The following is a 6,000-nucleotide window of genomic DNA, read 5'->3' as shown; positions in this document are numbered from 1 at the left end:
TCGCCCGTACTGCCTCTGCCACTAAGGTGGATGTCAGAAGACTGAAGTCTTCCTGAAGCTCCTTGGAAGGAGAAGTAAGCTTTTCTGTGCTGTGATCTTAATGGAAGCATTTGTTGCTGTTATTGTGTTTAGCTGTGAGAAGGCAGATATGTCCACAGCTGTAGCACAGCTGACAAGAAACCTCCCTCACTCACTCTCTCACTCATACGCACACTCTCTCACTCACTCTCTCACTCACACACACACTCCCTCACTCACTCTCTCACTCACTCACACGCACACTCCCTCACTCACTCACATTCAATCTCTCACACACTCACACACACCGCTCACTCACTCTCTCATGCCATCAATCACTCAGTCACTCTCTCATGCCATCACTCACTCACTTTCATATTCACTCCCTCACTCCTTCACTTATCTCTAACATCCTGACTCTTTCACTCACTCCCTCATTCACTTTCTCACTTACCTCCTCACTCAATCACTCTCTCACCTCACCCTCTCTCTTCACACACTGGAGGAATCACTCCTCTCCCTGCAGTTTGCTGCCATCATTATGAAGACTAAACAAAGTCTGGTCGTCATGGCATGACGCCAACAACGTGCAACAAACACACCGAGACGCTGAACACGCTGAACTGTAGAAGTTCAGTTTTCTTCTCCATTCCTAGACGGTTGTTTTGACATACCTAACTCACTGCTGTGATGGAATAGTGATGTGGGGGCGACACATTCACATTACGTAGGAATGAACATTTGTAGACAATAACAACCATCACCAGGCCGGCGGCGTGCACCTTGAGAGTCAGAATAACAAAGTACCGAAGTATTCACCGTCGACGAACGGCACGCAAAACATGCAAATGCGACAGAGCAATTAAGTAAGACAGAAGAGAACAGAATGCAGCCGAATCCTGACAGCACTCAGAATACGTTGGAGACTAAAAGGATGAAAAGATGTTTCATATGTTAATGGGAAATGATAAGGTCAGCAAAGAAACACCTGCAGCGGAGAGAACCGACTGCTCCAGCTGGAAAGCAAAGCCTTGAAACTACATTCCCCACCCGCCTCCAGCAGGGCAGGAAGTCGAGATCATTTTCTAGACCATTTTCTGGCTGTATAAATGTCTCTGAGCAGCAGCACTACTTTGAGGTCACATACAAGCCCTCTACATTTCCCAGGTCACTGACGCATAATTTCAGAATAATAAGACTGCATCATTTTTGCATGACATTTAGCCTCTATCTGAATGTAAGCCATCTTACACCATCGGTTTTCCACATTATTCACATCCAATTAAGCTATTTGCTGAAATACGTGAAATCGTAATTAGCCACGTAATCAACATCTCCAACTCTCAAACCTGACTATGGTGTTATTTGTGGAAATTTAATTTGGTGTCTAGAGAAGTTTTCTAACTTGTTCTGAGAAAAGGTGACAAGTTGGCTGTTCCCTGACTCTTCATCCAGATCAGCATTATTTCAGTCATCATCATTACTGTAATTCATTATTAACTCCTGATGCTTTTTCAAACTTCTGCTTGTTACAATAGTGTTAGCTGAGGGGCCATTTTCAAAGCTCAAGTTGATGAAAATGTCTCGAGCCGCACGATTAGTCATGGAAGACAGGACCCAGACACCCAGGGCAGATATTTGGACACGAGAGAAATAACAGACTTGATTTCTTCCTGAATGCAAGGCCCAGGAGAACAGCTGAAACTAGTGAGCATGAGATTTAGGCTAATTACATTTTACCAATAAGATGGTTATATTAATGGAACTCCCATTGTTGCAACCTACCTGCTAAACTACACTACCCACAATCCCCAGCCTGATCCCCAGCCCAATGATGATGCTTCAAATTGAGCCCCTCCCCCTGTACTCTCATACTGAGCACTCCTATGATCCCAGTTCTGTGTCCTTTTGTGTCATTCGCTGTATCTCAGCACTACTTCATGGTGAGTTTTTTTTTTTAGCTTTTTTCCTGGATTTTGACCCTTGCTTGTTTTCCCCCTCTGCCTCTGGCTTGACCTGCGTTCACCTTCGTTTGTGAAGACTCACGCCTGTTCCCTTATCTCACACACAGGTAAATAATGACATGGACTCCATAAAGATACTGTAGTATTATGTGCCATTTTGCTTGGCCCAAGGAGTCCTTTTCTCCCAGATTATTCTAAAGCCGTCCATATGGAACCAGAGGGTGACTGACTACACAACACACCACTGAACACTATAGAACAGTGGAATCATAACATTTGTTCTGCAAATCACAATTGTTGTGGCAACACTGGGAGAGCAGAGCAGAATACTGAGCCTGTAAATGCTTACACAGGGCTTAATGAAGCCATAACCTACGTTTTACTAACATTACGTACGTTTTACTAACATTACGTACGTTTTACTAACATTACGTACGTTTTACTAAAATGTTCTTAGTTTTACTAACATGTTCTTAGTTTTACTAACATTTTGTTTACTAAAATCTTCTATCATTTAGACAAATGTAGCCTCTACATATTTGTCTTATCTCCTTTAATGCGTGAGTATGCACAAAAAACACCCATGTCACTGTCACCGAGATCCTGACCTCAACATGTTCCACTTCTCTCACACACACGCTTCTCTCTCACACGCACAAAACATCCTTTTGTAGTAATATATGCATTGATCATTTCCTTTGAGCCTCTTTCCTATCAAACACGATGCAAGGAAGAATCTGTTTATTCATGCTTTGCACAAGGTCCATTTCCTATTCCGTGTTCACTTTGAACCGGCCGAGAGTAAACACCCTCTCAAGGTCCTGCTTAACCGGGCCGAATATGGATGAAGTGTCTCATTAATAGCACAGAAAGGAAGCATTCATTAAGGCAACCTGTACAAAAACGTGCACGAGTACAGCCGTGCCCTTCTTTAAAGAGTGTGACACAATAGTGCTTTTAACTGCATCAACTTCCCTGAGAAAGACACACCGGGTGCTGAAGGGGTGATGTGGGGAGAGTGTGAGAGTGTTTCACGTGAGCATGCTTGGTGCTACTCACACTGGGGTGTTTACTGCCAGGGGATCATCTGACGGAGTGCTAATAACTTGGGTCTTTTCACTTTGTGTAGTGGCAGCAGAGTCTGGCATGAAAAGGAGTGGTACGTGAAGGGTGAAATAAACAGCTATTTGTATGCATCAGAGAGAAACAATATGCAACACAAAATCGCTGTGTGTGCGGTTCTCCCATGATTGTCCGGGTCCACTTGCACTGGCACTGTTCAGCTGAGGCGCAGAAGAAAGTCCAGAGTGAGGTGCTTGAGTAGACAATAAATTGAAAGGTGCTGCTTTGTAGCATGTGTATGAGGGTGTGTGTGTGTGTGTGTGTGTGTGTGTGTGTGTGTGTGTGTGTGTGTGTGTGTGTGTGTGTGTGTGTGTGTGTGAGCACATGTGTATGCACGGGGCGTGCGTGCGCATGCGGGTATGTGTGCATGTCTAAGATGCAGAAACTGAAGCATCAGCATTGCCACTGGGCAGCTGTGAACAAATGCTACCAATCCTGCACACTGCACTTAAAATATATTGGAAAACGTAAACTATTATGCTAATTCACCAAGAGTGGTGACCACAGTGCCACAGTGTGTTCCTGAGTGCAGGTCTGCAGGGTGTGAGTGTGTGGTCTCCAGCAGCTGCTCCAATCAGACCCATACAGACCTGCCCAGACCCCATAAACATGTACAGACCTGCCCAGACCCGTACAGACCTGACAAGACCCCTCAAACATGCACAGACCTGCCCAGACCCGTACATACCCTTCAGACTTGCCCAGACCTGTCCAGACGCACATAGACCCGTCCAGATGTTTCAGACCTGTCCAGACCTGCATAGACCTCCCAGACCCTTCAGACCTATCCAGATCCATAAAACTTTGCAGGCCTTCATGATTGTCCAGGTTGTAGCAGCTGACTTTTCCTTTGTTGGATAAAAAGGTTCCTTTTACTGTAAATGAACATTTCCCTCCCACTCTATGGGACTCGGTGTATAATCAACAGGACAATACTGGTAGTATCTGGTCTGTTATTTGCACCATTACCAGGAAGAACTCATGGACAGGGCACACGGCTGCATATCCACTGGTACAGCTCCCCTCTCTCCTTTGAACCAACTGACTGAACAAATGTATCACAATGTGGGCCACGACTGGGGTCAGCTACCAACGCACATTTAAACACGTTTCCACAATTCCATTACAGACTGGATGACAACACTGTCCATACACATCTCAAGGACACCATCATACTGATTTTTGTATTGATTCACGAGAACTACCAATATGTAATATTAATTGTGGATTGCACAGTTTGAACTAAAACCAAGTAAGACACAATAACGTCCTTCATATGGACACTGGCTGACACCAGTTGGGTAACTGGGAGTCTTGTGCATCAGAATCAAGTTAGAGGAGTATCTATTTTTGCAGAAGAATCATTATTAATAGTCACTACTAACCCCTTTCTCCCTGCAGGTCGTTTCATCTGCTTTTATTTTGTTCAGTTCTGATGTTCATTTTCTTTTTGTTCTAGCTCAGTCTCTTTTAATTCGATACATATGAAATCTCATCCCATTTTCTCATTTCAGTGTCTTATCCTGTTGTTGATGATTAGTTAGTAAACATTAAATCAGTTTAATTAACTTTAGTTTAACTTGCGTTCTGAGGGCGATGTGGTGTGAGGGTGATGCAATCTGAGGGTGATGCGTCTAATCTTGGTAGAGGCTTAATGACTATGTAAAAGAATGTGAGATTTATGAGTTGAGACTAAAATTAATCTCTGTTAAAATGATCTACTTATCAATAAATCATTAAATTTTTAATTTTTTTTTTTTTGTGGTGCCAAAATGCACAAGGGCCAACACTCACAATCTTCATTACCACACACTGAATACAAACTCTTCTCTACCACACACGTTTCACTACCACACTTCACTAACACACACTCTTCACAAACACACACTGTTCACATACTCAACCACACAGAGACTGAACTTATCACAATACAACAATAGAAGCCAGACCCCGTGAGTCAGGGTCGACAAAGGAGATGTCTTTCTTCTTAATGAGGCATTTGTTGGTGTTCACAAGGTATTCATGTTTTGGACAAGGTTGACATTTTGGGCAAAAACCTTCTGTTGCTAAGTGTTTTGCTCAGGCAACAACAGTAGACAATAATGAATTCATTCTATCTTAAAAGGTTTTAAAAACAGTTTTCATTGAGGTTTTTTAAGGAAATTGATGAACTGAAGAAAACCATTGCTTTTCTAGTGCAGAACTACTAGAATAAGAATGATTATTTATTGAATAGGTATGTTTGCACATGCAAGGAATTGGTGTTTGATCAAACAATAGCTCACAAAACGCTTAATTCATCATATAACATCTCATAGATCTCATACCCACACGCACACAGCACCACAGTCATTCAGATACATACAAATACAAATAATGTAAATTATATTTAGATTTAGATTCATAAATATGAAAATATGCAAAGTAATCTTTTCCAACACCCTGAAATTGTGTAATTGTAATTGTTGACTTCTTTGTTTTCTTTCAAAATAAAGAAAGAGCACATTTGGTGCAGAACTTGTCGTTTTGTATAACAGGGCAAAGCACGTTGGGCAATCTTAGCACATATACACACTCATAATGTAGCCGCGTCTGCACACTGCAGCGCCACACACACACAGGTAGAACGAGGGAGATATTATAAATAATACAGCAAATGCATTAAAAAGTTTTTAAAGAATTTTTAAAGGATGCTACCTGGCTTATAAATACGACGAAGTTTCAGAAATGCACCTTTTGCGTAATATTATTCGAATGTGTTATTAGAATGTTATTTTTCGAATGCGAGCTACTTGTACGTCTTTACAGCTTTACAAGCAAGCGACAGGTAAGCACTGGTATAATACAACCATACCACCTCAAACGTAAAACATGTAACGTTTCAGACAGAAAACTC

At 42.1% G+C, this 6,000-nt stretch overlaps 1 protein-coding gene across 1 annotated transcript in view; it reads left to right on the top strand.

The window, feature by feature from the left end:
* The first annotated feature begins 2,054 nt into the window (after positions 1-2,054).
* Positions 2,055-6,000, top strand: part of LOC143528424 (spermatogenesis-associated protein 16-like) — a 55,618-nt gene continuing 51,672 nt past the window's right edge. Inside the window, exon 1 of the mRNA XM_077024133.1 lies at positions 2,055-2,089. The gene's annotated coding sequence lies outside the window, so the exon portion shown is untranslated. The remainder of the gene's footprint in view (positions 2,090-6,000) is intronic.

Source organism: Brachyhypopomus gauderio, chromosome 12, assembly GCF_052324685.1.
Source record: "Brachyhypopomus gauderio isolate BG-103 chromosome 12, BGAUD_0.2, whole genome shotgun sequence".
NCBI lineage: Eukaryota > Metazoa > Chordata > Actinopteri > Gymnotiformes > Hypopomidae > Brachyhypopomus > Brachyhypopomus gauderio.
The sequence above is the reverse complement of the archived record's forward strand: the minus strand, read 5'-3'. Positions and strand labels throughout refer to the sequence as shown.